The sequence below is a fragment of the Taudactylus pleione genome, unplaced genomic scaffold (genome assembly GCF_031769625.1).
Source record: "Taudactylus pleione unplaced genomic scaffold, aTauple2 ptg000417l, whole genome shotgun sequence".
Classification (NCBI taxonomy): domain Eukaryota; kingdom Metazoa; phylum Chordata; class Amphibia; order Anura; family Myobatrachidae; genus Taudactylus; species Taudactylus pleione.
The window spans coordinates 454,603-468,124 of NW_028284819.1; the positions used below are offsets into that span (position 1 = coordinate 454,603).

At 43.4% G+C, this 13,522-nt stretch overlaps 1 protein-coding gene across 2 annotated transcripts in view; it reads right to left on the reverse strand.

The window, feature by feature from the left end:
• Positions 1 to 13,522, reverse strand: part of MAG (myelin associated glycoprotein) — a 241,989-nt gene that overhangs the window by 131,473 nt on the left and 96,994 nt on the right. The gene's annotated exons all lie outside the window — the stretch shown is intronic.

Consider the following 13,522-nt stretch of genomic DNA (forward strand, 5'->3'; position numbering starts at 1 on the left):
GTATATCTGTACCTGTATATCTGTACCCGTGCTACTCTCCTAGTACCTGTATATCTGTGCCTGTATATCTGTGCCTGTATATCTGTACTTGTATATCTGTGCCTGTATATCTGTACTTGTATATCTGTACCTGTATATCTGTACTTGTATATCTATACCTGTATATCTGTACCCGTGCTACTCTCCTAGTACCTGTATGTCTGTGCCTGTATATCTGTACCTGTATATCTGTACCTGTATATCTGTACTTGTATAACTGTACCTGTATATCTGTGCCTGTATATCTGTGCCTGTATATCTGTACTTGTATATCTGTGCCTGTATATCTGTGCTTGTATATCTGTGCTTGTATATCTGTGCCTGTATAACTGTACCTGTATATCTGTACCTGTATATCTGTACCCGTGCTACTCTCCTAATACCTGTATATCTGTGCCTGTATATCTGTACCTGTATATCTGTGCCCGTGCTACTCTCCTAGTACCTGTATTTCTGTACCTGTATATCTGTACCCGTGCTACTCTCCTAGTACCTGTATATCTGTGCCTGTATATCTGTACCTGTATATCTGAGCCTGTGTATCTGTACCTGTGTATCTGTACCTGTGTATCTGTGCCTGTATATCTGTGCCTGTGTATCTGAGCCTGTGTATCTGTACCCGTGCTACTCTCCTAGTACCTGTATATCTGTACCTGTATATCTGTACCCGTGCTACTCTCCTAGTACCTGTATATCTGTGCCTGTATATCTGTACCTGTATATCTGTACCCGTGCTACTCTCCTAGTACCTGTATATCTGTGCCTGTATATCTGTACCCGTGCTACTCTCCTAGTACCTGTATATCTGTACCTGTATATCTGTACCCGTGCTACTCTCCTAGTACCTGTATATCTGTACCTGTATATCTGTGCCCGTGCTACTCTCCTAGTACCTGTATATCTGTGCCTGTATATCTGTACCCGTGCTACTCTCCTAGTACCTGTGTATCTGTGCCTGTATATCTGTACCTGTGCTACTCTCCTAGTACCTGTATATCTGTGCCTGTGTATCTGAGCCTGTGTATCTGTACCCGTGCTACTCTCCTAGTACCTGTATATCTCTACCTGTATATCTGTGCCTGTGTATCTGTGCCTGTGTATCTGTGCCTGTGTATCTGTACCTGTATATCTGTACCCATGCTACTCTCCTAGTACCTGTATATCTGAGCCTGTGTATCTGTACCCGTGCTACTCTCCTAGTACCTGTATATCTGTACCTGTATATCTGTACCTGTATATCTGTGCCTGGGTATCTGTGCCTGTGTATCTGTGCCTGTGTATCTGTGCCTGTATATCTGTGCCTGTATATCTCTGCCTGTATATCTGTACCCGTGCTACTCTCCTAGTACGTGTATATCTGTACCTGTATATCTGTACCTGTATATCTGTGCCTGTATATCTGTGCCTGTGTGTCTGTGCCTGTGTATCTGTGCCTGTGTATCTGTGCCTGTGTATCTGTACCCGTGCTACTCTCCTAGTACCTGTATATCTGTACCTGTATATCTGTACCTGTATATCTGTACCCGTGCTACTCTCCTAGTACCTGTATATCTGTGCCTGTATATCTGTACCTGTGCTACTCCCCTAGTACCTGTATATCTGTACCTGTATATCTGTACCCATGCTACTCTCCTAGTACCTGTATATCTGTACCTGTATATCTGTACCCATGCTACTCTCCTAGTACCTGTATATCTGTACCTGTATATCTGTACCCGTGCTACTCTCCTAGTACCTGTGTATCTGTGCCTGTATATCTGTACCTGTATATCTGTACCCATGCTACTCTCCTAGTACCTCTATATCTGTGCCTGTATATCTGTACCTGTGCTACTCTCCTAGTACCTGTATATCTGTACCTGTATATCTGTACCTGTGTCTCTATCTGTACCTGTATATCTGTGCCTGTGTATCTGTGCCTGTGTATCTGTGCCTGTATATCTGTGCCTGTGTATTTGAGCCTGTGTATCTGTACCCGTGCTACTCTCCTAGTACCTGTATATCTGTACCTGTATATCTGTACCCGTGCTACTCTCCTTTTACATGTATATCTGTACCTGTGTATCTGTGCCTGTGTATCTGTACCTGTGTATCTGTACCTGTGCTATTCTCCTAGTACCTGTATATCTGTACCTGTATATCTGTACCCTGGCTATTCTCCTAGTACCTGTATATCTGTGCCTGTGTATCTGTGACTGTGCTACTCTCCCAGTACCTGTATATCTCTACCTGTATATCTGTACCCGTGCTACTCTCCTAGTACCTGTATATCTGTGCCTGTATATCTGTGCCTGTGTATCTGTACCTGTGCTACTCTCCTAGTACCTGTATATCTGTACCTGTAAATCTGTACCCGTACTATTCTCCTAGTACCTGTATATCTGTACCTGTAAATCTGTACCCGTGCTACTCTCCCAGTACCTGTATATCTGTACCTGTATATCTGTACCCGTGCTACTCTCCTAGTACCTGTATATCTGTACCTGTATATCTGTGCCTGTGTATCTGTATCTGTGCTACTCTCCTAGTACCTGTATATCTCTACCTGTATATCTGTACCCATGCTACTCTCCTTGTACCTGTATATCTGTACCCGTGCTACTCTCCCAGTATCTGTATATCTGTACCCGTGCTACTCTCCTAGTACCTGTATATCTCTACCTGTATATCTGTACCCATGCTACTCTCCTTGTACCTGTATATCTGTACCCGTGCTACTCTCCCAGTATCTGTATATCTGTACCTGTATATCTGTACCTGTGCTACTCTCCTAGTACCTGTATATCTGTACCTGTATATCTGTGCCTGTGTATCTGTGCCTGTGTATCTGTGCCTGTGTATCTGAGCCTGTGTATCTGAGCCTGTGTATCTGTACCCGTGCTACTCTCCTAGTACCTGTATATCTGTACCTGTGCTATTCTCCTAGTACCTGTATATCTGTGCCTGTGTATCTGTGCCTGTGCTCCTCTCCTAGTACCTGTATATCTGTACCTGTATATCTGTTCCCGTGCTACACTCCTAGTACCTGTATATCTGTACCTGTATATCTGTACCTGTGCTATTCTCCTAGTACCTGTATATCTGTACCTGTGCTATTCTCCTAGTACCTGTATATCTGTGCCTGTATATCTGTACCTGTGCTACTCTCCCAGTACCTGTATATCTGTACCTGTATATCTGTACCCGTGCTACTCTCCTAGTACCTGTATATCTGTGCCTGTATATCTGTACATGTGCTACTCTCCTAGTACCTGTATATCTGTGCCTGTATATCTGTGCCTGTGTATCTGTACATGTGCTATTCTCCTAGTACCTGTATATCTGTACCTGTATATCTGTACCCGTGCTACTCTCCTAGTACCTGTATATCTGTACCTGTATATCTGTACCCGTGCTACTCTCCTAGTACCTGTATATCTGTGCCTGTATATCTGTGCCTGTGTATCTGTACCCGTGCTATTCTCCTAGTACCTGTATATCTGTACCTGTAAATCTCTACCCGTGCTACTCTCCCAGTACCTGTATATCTGTACCTGTATATCTGTACCCGAGCTACTCTCCTAGTACCTGTATATCTGTACCTGTATATCTGTGCCTGTATATCTGTGCCTGTGTATCTGTACCTTTGCTACTCTCCTAGTACCTGTATATCTGTACCTGTAAATCTGTACCCGTGCTATTCTCCTAGTACCTGTATATCTGTACCTGTATATCTCTGTACCCGTGCTATTCTCCTAGTACCTGTAAATCTGTACCCGTGGTACTCTCCTAGTACCTGTATATATGTACCTGTATATCTGTACCTGTGCTACTCTCCTAGTACCTGTATATCTGTGCCTGTGTATCTGTGCCTGTGTATCTGTACCCGTGCTATTCTCCTAGTACCTGTATATCTGTACCTGTATATCTGTACCTGTGCTATTCTCCTAGTACCTGTATATCTGTACCTGTATATCTGTACCTGTGCTACTCTCCTAGTACCTGTATATCTGTACCTGTATATCTGTACCCGTGCTATTCTCCTAGTACCTGTATATCTGTACCTGTGCTACTCTCCCAGTACCTGTATATCTGTACCTGTATATCTGTACCCGTGCTATTCTCCTAGTACCTGTATATCTGTACCTGTATATCTGTACCCGTGCTATTCTCCAAGTACCTGTATATCTGTACCTGTATATCTGTACCCGTGCTACTCTCCTAGTACCTGTATATCTGTGCATGTATATCTGTGCCTGTGTATCTGTACCTGTGCTACTCTCCTAGTACCTGTATATCTGTACCTGTAAATCTGTACCCGTGCTATTCTCCTAGTACCTGTATATCTGTACCTGTAAATCTGTACCCGTGCTATTCTCCTAGTACCTGTATATCTGTACCTGTATATCTGTACCTGTGCTACTCTTCTAGTACCTGTGTATCTGTACCTGTGTATCTGTACCTGTGTATCTGTGCCTGTGTATCTGTGCCTGTGTATCTGTACCTGTGCTATTCTCCTAGTAACTGTATATCTGTACCTGTATATCTGTACCCGTGCTACTCTCCTAGTACCTGTATATCTCTACCTGTATATCTGTGCCTGTGTATCTGTGCCTGTGTATCTGTGCCTGTGTATCTGTGCCTGTATATCTGTGCCTGTGTATCTGTGCCTGTGTATCTGTACCCGTGCTACTCTCCTAGTACCTGTATATCTGTACCTGTGTATCTGTGCCTGTGTATCTGTGCCTGTGTATCTGTGCCTGTGTATCTGTGCCTGTGTATCTGTGCCTGTATATCTGTGCCTGTGTATCTGAGCCTGTGTATCTGTACCCGTGCTACTCTCCTAGTACCTGTATATCTGTACCTGTATATCTGTACCCATGCTACTCTCCTAGTACCTGTATATCTGTGCCTGTGTATCTGTGCCTTTGTATCTGTGCCTTTGTATCTGTGCCTGTGTATCTGTGCCTGTGTATCTGTGCCTGTGTATCTGAGCCTGTGTATCTGAGCCTGTGTATCTGTACCCGTGCTACTCTCCTAGTACCTGTATATCTGTACCTGTATATCTGTACCTGTGTATCTGTGCCTGTGTATCTGTGCCTGTATATCTGTGCCTGTATATCTGTGCCTGTGTATTTGAGCCTGTGTATCTGTACCCGTGCTACTCTCCTAGTACCTGTATATCTGTACCTGTATATCTGTACCCGTGCTACTCTCCTAGTACCTGTATATCTGTACCTGTATATCTGTACCCGTGCTACTGTCCTAGTACCTGTATATCTGTACCTGTGTATCTGTACCTGTGCTATTCTCCTAGTACCTGTATATCTGTACCCATGCTATTCTCCTAGTACCTGTATATCTGTGCCTGTGTATCTGTGTCTGTGCTACTCTCCTAGTACCTGTATATCTGTGCCTGTATATCTGTACCTGTGCTACTCTCCCAGTACCTGTATATCTGTACCTGTATATCTGTACCCGTGCTACTCTCCTAGTACCTGTTTTTCTGTGCCTGTATATCTGTGCCTGTACATCTGTACCCGTGCTATTCTCCTAGTACCTGTATATCTGTGCCTGTGTATCTGTGCTACTCTCCAAGTACCTGTATATCTGTACCTGTAAATCTGTACCCGTGCTATTCTCCTAGTACCTGTATATCTGTACCTGTAAATCTGTACCCGTGCTACTCTCCCAGTATCTGTATATCTGTACCTGTATATCTGTACCTGTAAATCTGTACCCGTGCTACTCTCCTAGTACCTGTATATCTGTACCTGTATATCTGTGCCTGTATATCTGTGCCTGTGTATCTGTACCTGTGCTACTCTCCTAGTACCTGTATGTCTGTACCTGTAAATCTGTACCCGTGCTATTCTCCTAGTACCTGTATATCTGTACCTGTAAATCTGTACCCGTGCTATTCTCCTAGTACCTGTATATCTGTACCTGTATATCCGTACCTGTATATCTGTACCCGTGCTATTCTCCTAGTACCTGTATATCTGTACCTGTAAATCTGTACCCGTGGTACTCTCCTAGTACCTGTATATCTGTACCTTTATATCTGTACCTGTGCTACTCTCCTAGTACCTGTATATCTGTGCCTGTGTATCTGTGCCTGTGTATCTGTACCCGTGCTATTCTCCTAGTACCTGTATATCTGTACCTGTATATCTGTACCTGTGCTACTCACCTAGTACCTGTATATCTGTACCTGTATATCTGTACCTGTGCTACTCTCCTACTACCTGTATATCTGTACCTGTATATCTGTACCCGTGCTATTCTCCTAGTACCTGTAAATCTGTACCTGTGCTACTCTCCCAGTACCTGTATATCTGTACCTGTATATCTGTACCCATGCTATTCTCCTAGTACCTGTATATCTGTACCTGTATATCTGTACCCGTGCTATTCTCCAAGTACCTATATATCTGTACCTGTATATCTGTAGCCGTGCTACTCTCCTAGTACCTGTATATCTGTGCATGTATATCTGTGCCTGTGTATCTGTACCTGTGCTACTCTCCTAGTACCTGTATATCTGTACCTGTGCTACTCTCCTAGTACCTGTATATCTGTACCTGTAAATCTGTACCCGTGCTATTCTCCTAGTATCTGTATATCTGTACCTGTAAATCTGTACCCGTGCTATTCTCCTAGTACCTGTATATCTGTACCTGTGCTATTCTCCTAGTACCTGTATATCTGTACCTGTGTATCTGTGTCTGTGCTACTCTCCTAGTACCTGTATATCTGTGCCTGTATATCTGTACCTGTGCTACTCTCCCAGTACCTGTATATCTGTACCTGTATATCTGTACCCATGCTATTCTCCTAGTACCTGTATATCTGTGCCTGTGTATCTGTGTCTGTGCTACTCTCCTAGTACCTGTATATCTGTGCCTGTATATCTGTACCTGTGCTACTCTCCCAGTACCTGTATATCTGTACCTGTATATCTGTACCCGTGCTACTCTCCTAGTACCTGTTTTTCTGTGCCTGTATATCTGTGCCTGTATATCTGTACCCATGCTATTCTCCTAGTACCTGTATATCTGTGCCTGTGTATCTGTGCTATTCTCCTAGTACGTGTGTATCTGTACCTGTAAATCTGTACCCGTGCTACTCTCCCAGTACCAGTATATCTGTACCTGTATATCTGTGCCTGTATATCTGTGCCTGTGTATCTGTACCTGTGCTACTCTCCTAGTACCTGTATGTCTGTACCTGTAAATCTGTACACGTGCTATTCTCCTAGTACCTGTATATCTGTACCTGTAAATCTGTACCCGTGCTATTCTCCTAGTACCTGTATATCTGTACCTGTATATCCGTACCTGTATATCTGTACCCGTGCTATTCTCCTAGTACCTGTATATCTGTACCTGTAAATCTGTACCCGTGCTACTCTCCTAGTACCTGTATATCTGTGCCTGTGTATCTGTGCCTGTGTATCTGTACCCGTGCTATTCTCCTAGTACCTGCATATCTGTACCTGTATATCTGTACCTGTGCTACTCACTTAGTACCTGTATATCTGTACCTGTGCTACTCTCCTACTACCTGTATATCTGTACCTGTGCTACTCTCCCAGTACCTGTATATTTGTACCTGTATATCTGTACCCGTGCTACTCTCCTTGTACCTGTATATCTGTGCCTGTATATCTGTGCCTGTGTATCTGTACCTGTGCTACTCTCCTAGTACCTGTATATCTGTACTTGTAAATCTGTACCTGTGCTATTCTCCTAGTACCTGTATATCTGTACCTGTAAATCTGTACCCGTGCTTTTCTCCTAGTACCTGTACATCTGTACCTGTATATCTGTACCTGTGCTACTCTCCTAGTACCTGTGTATCTGTACCTGTGTATCTGTACCTGTGCTATTCTCCTAGTACCTGTATATCTGTACCTGTATATCTGTACCCGTGCTATTCTCCTAGTACCTGTATATCTGTGCCTGTGTATCTGTGACTGTGCTACTCTCCTAGTACCTGTATATCTGTGTCTGTATATCTGTACCTGTATATCTGTACCTGTGCTACTCTCCCAGTACCTGTATATCTGTGCCTGTATATCTGTGCCTGTATATCTGTACCCGTGCTATTCTCCTAGTACCTGTGTATCTGTACCTGTAAATCTGTACCCGTGCTACTCTCCCAGTACCAGTATATCTGTACCTGTATATCTGTACCCGTGCTACTCTCCTAGTACCTGTATATCTGTACCTGTATATCTGTGCCTGTATATCTGTGCCTGTGTATCTGTACCTGTGCTACTCTCCTAGTACCTGTATGTCTGTACCTGTAAATCTGTACCCGTGCTATTCTCCTAGTACCTGTATATCTGTACCTGTAAATCTGTACCCGTGCTATTCTCCTAGTACCTGTATATCTGTACCTGTATATCCGTACCTGTATATCTGTACCCGTGCTATTCTCCTAGTACCTGTATATCTGTACCTGTAAATCTGTACCCGTGGTACTCTCCTAGTACCTGTATATCTGTACCTTTATATCTGTACCTGTGCTACTCTCCTAGTACCTGTATATCTGTGCCTGTGTATCTGTGCCTGTGTATCTGTACCCGTGCTATTCTCCTAGTACCTGCATATCTGTACCTGTATATCTGTACCTGTGCTACTCACTTAGTACCTGTATATCTGTACCTGTATATCTGTACCTGTGCTACTCTCCTACTACCTGTATATCTGTACCTGTGCTACTCTCCTAGTACCTGTATATCTGTACTTGTAAATCTGTACCTGTGCTATTCTCCTAGTACCTGTATATCTGTACCTGTAAATCTGTACCCGTGCTTTTCTCCTAGTACCTGTACATCTGTACCTGTATATCTGTACCTGTGCTACTCTCCTAGTACCTGTGTATCTGTACCTGTGTATCTGTACCTGTGCTATTCTCCTAGTACCTGTATATCTGTACCTGTATATCTGTACCCGTGCTATTCTCCTAGTACCTGTATATCTGTGCCTGTGTATCTGTGACTGTGCTACTCTCCTAGTACCTGTATATCTGTGTCTGTATATCTGTACCTGTATATCTGTACCTGTGCTACTCTCCCAGTACCTGTATATCTGTACCTGTATATCTGTACCCGTGCTACTCTCCTAGTACCTGTATATCTGTGCCTGTATATCTGTGCCTGTATATCTGTACCCGTGCTATTCTCCTAGTACCTGTATATCTGTGCCTGTGTATCTGTGCCTGTGCTACTCTCCTAGTACCTGTATATCTGTGCCTGTATATCTGTACCTGTGCTACTCTCCCAGTACCTGTATATCTGTACCTGTATATCTGTTCCCGTGCTACTCTCCTAGTACCTGTATATCTGTGCCTGTATATCTGTACCTGAAAATCTGTACCCGTGCTACTCTCCCAGTACCTGTATATCTGTACCTGTATATCTGTACCCGTGCTACTCTCCTAGTACCTGTATATCTGTACCTGTATATCTGTGCCTGTATATCTGTGCCTGTGTATCTGTACCTGTGCTACTCTCCTAGTACCTGTATATCTGTACCTGTAAATCTGTACCCGTGCTATTCTCCTAGTACCAGTATATCTGTACCTGTAAATCTGTGCCCGTGTTATTCTCCTAGTACCTGTATATCTGTGCCTGTATATCTGTACCTGTATATCTGTACCCGTGCTATTCTCCTAGTACCTGTATATCTGTACCTGTATATCTGTACCTGTGCTACTCTCCTAGTACCTGTATATCTGTGCCTGTGTATCTGTGCCTGTGTATCTGTACCTGTGCTACTCTCCTAGTACCTGTATATCTGTACCCGTGCTAATCTCCTAGTACCTGTATATCTGTACCTGTGCTACTCTCCCAGTACCTGTATATCTGTACCTGTATATCTGTACCCGTGCTACTCTCCTAGTACCTGTATATCTGTAGCTGTAAATCTGTACCTGTGCTATTCTCCTAGTACCTGTATATCTGTACCTGTAAATCTGTACCCGTGCTACTCTCCTAGTACCTGTATATCTGTACCTGTATATCTGTACCTGTATATCTGTACCCGTGCTATTCTCCTAGTACCTGTATATCTGTACCTGTATATCTGTACCTGTATATCTGTACCCGTGCTATTCTCCTAGTACCTGTATATCTGTGCCTGTGTATCTGTGCCTGTATATCTGTGCCTGTATATCTGTACCCGTGCTACTCTCCTAGTATCTGTATATCTGTGCCTGTATATCTGTGACTGTGTATCTGTACCCGTGCTACTCTCCTAGTATCTGTATATCTGTTCCTGTATATCTGTACCCGTGCTACTCTCCTAGTATCTGTATATCTGTTCCTGTATATCTGTACCCGTGCTACTCTCCTAGTACCTGTATATCTGTGCCTGTATATCTGTACCTGTATATCTGTACCCGTGCTACTGTCCTAGTATCTGTATATCTGTTCCTGTATATCTGTACCCGTGCTACTCTCCTAGTACCTGTATATCTGTGCCTGTATATCTGTACCTGTATTTCTGTACCCGTGCTATTCTCCTAGTACCTGTATATCTGTGCCTGTGTATCTGTGCCTGTGCTACTCTCCTAGTACCTGTATATCTGTGCCTGTGTATCTGTGCCTGTGCTACTCTCCTAGTACCTGTATATCTGTGCCTGTATATCTGTACCTGTGCTACTCTCCCAGTACCTGTATATCTGTACCTGTATATCTGTTCCCGTGCTACTCTCCTAGTACCTGTATATCTGTGCCTGTATATCTGTACCTGAAAATCTGTACCCGTGCTACTCTCCCAGTACCTGTATATCTGTACCTGTATATCTGTACCCGTGCTACTCTCCTAGTACCTGTATATCTGTACCTGTATATCTGTGCCTGTATATCTGTGCCTGTGTATCTGTACCTGTGCTACTCTCCTAGTACCTGTAAATCTGTACCTGTAAATCTGTACCCGTGCTATTCTCCTAGTACCAGTATATCTGTACCTGTAAATCTGTGCCCGTGTTATTCTCCTAGTACCTGTATATCTGTGCCTGTATATCTGTACCTGTATATCTGTACCCGTGCTATTCTCCTAGTACCTGTATATCTGTACCTGTATATCTGTACCTGTGCTACTCTCCTAGTACCTGTATATCTGTGCCTGTGTATCTGTGCCTGTGTATCTGTACCTGTGCTACTCTCCTAGTACCTGTATATCTGTACCCGTGCTATTCTCCTAGTACCTGTATATCTGTACCTGTGCTACTCTCCCAGTACCTGTATATCTGTACCTGTATATCTGTACCCGTGCTACTCTCCTAGTACCTGTATATCTGTACCTGTAAATCTGTACCTGTGCTATTCTCCTAGTACCTGTATATCTGTACCTGTAAATCTGTACCCGTGCTACTCTCCTAGTACCTGTATATCTGTACCTGTATATCTGTACCCGTGCTATTCTCCTAGTACCTGTATATCTGTACCTGTATATCTGTACCTGTATATCTGTACCCGTGCTATTCTCCTAGTACCTGTATATCTGTGCCTGTGTATCTGTGCCTGTATATCTGTGCCTGTATATCTGTACCCGTGCTACTCTCCTAGTATCTGTATATCTGTGCCTGTATATCTGTGACTGTGTATCTGTACCCGTGCTACTCTCCTAGTATCTGTATATCTGTTCCTGTATATCTGTACCCGTGCTACTCTCCTAGTATCTGTATATCTGTTCCTGTATATCTGTACCCGTGCTACTCTCCTAGTACCTGTATATCTGTGCCTGTATATCTGTACCTGTATATCTGTACCCGTGCTACTCTCCTAGTATCTGTATATCTGTTCCTGTATATCTGTACCCGTGCTACTCTCCTAGTACCTGTATATCTGTGCCTGTATATCTGTACCTGTATTTCTGTACCCGTGCTATTCTCCTAGTACCTGTATATCTGTGCCTGTGTATCTGTGCCTGTATATCTGTGCCTGTATATCTGTACCCGTGCTACTCTCCTAGTAACTGTATATCTGTGCCTGTATATCTGTGACTGTGTATCTGTACCCGTGCTACTCTCCTAGTATCTGTATATCTGTTCCTGTATATCTGTACCCGTGCTACTCTCCTAGTATCTGTATATCTGTTCCTGTATATCTGTACCCGTGCTACTCTCCTAGTACCTGTATATCTGTGCCTGTATATCTGTACCTGTATATCTGTACCCGTGCTACTCTCCTAGTATCTGTATATCTGTTCCTGTATATCTGTACCCGTGCTACTCTCCTAGTACCTGTATATCTGTGCCTGTATATCTGTACCTGTATATCTGTACCCGTGCTATTCTCCTAGTACCTGTATATCTGTGCCTGTGTATCTGTGCCTGTATATCTGTGCCTGTATATCTGTACCCGTGCTACTCTCCTAGTAACTGTATATCTGTGCCTGTATATCTGTGACTGTGTATCTGTACCCGTGCTACTCTCCTAGTATCTGTATATCTGTTCCTGTATATCTGTACCCGTGCTACTCTCCTAGTACCTGTATATCTGTGCCTGTATATCTGTACCTGTATATCTGTACCCGTGCTAGTCTCCTAGTACCTGTATATCTGTGCCTGTATATCTGTACCCGTGCTATTCTCCTAGTACCTGTATATCTGTGCCTGTGTATCTGTGCCTGTATATCTGTACCCGTGCTACTCTCCTAGTAACTGTATATCTGTGCCTGTATATCTGTGACTCTGTATCTGTACCCGTGCTACTCTCCTAGTACCTGTATATCTCTACCTGTATAGCTGTTCCCGTGCTACTCTCCTAGTACCTGTATATCTCTGCCTGTATATATGTACCCGTGCTACTCTCCCAGTACCTGTATATCTGTACCTGTGCTACTCTCCTAGTACCTGTATATCTGTGCCTGTATATCTGTACCCATGCTATTCTCCTAGTACCTGTATATCTGTACCTGTATATCTGTACCTGTATATCTGTACACGTGTTACTCTCCTAGTACCTATATATCTGTGCCTGTATATCTGTACCCGTGCTACTCTCCAAGTACCTGTATATCTGTACCTGTATATCTGTACCTGTATATCTGTACACGTGCTACTCTCCAATTACCAGTGTATCTGTGCCTGTGTATCTGTACCTGTATATATGTACACGTGTTACTCTCCTAGTACATGTATATCTGTGCCTGTATATCTGTACCTGTATATCTGTACCCGTGCTACTCTCCTAGTTCCTGTGTATCTGTGCCTGTGTATCTGTACCTGTGCTACTCTCTTAGCACCTGTATATCATTATCTGTACCTTTATATCTGTTCCCGTGCTACTCTCCTAGTACCTGTATATCTGTGCCTGTATATCTGTATCTTTGCTACTCTCCTAGTACCTGTATATCTGTGCCTGTATATCTGTACCTGTATATCTGTACCCGTGCTCCTCTCCTAGTACCTGTATATCTGTACCTGTATATCTGTACCCGTGCTACTCTCCTAATATCTGTATATCTGTACCTGTATATCTGTATCC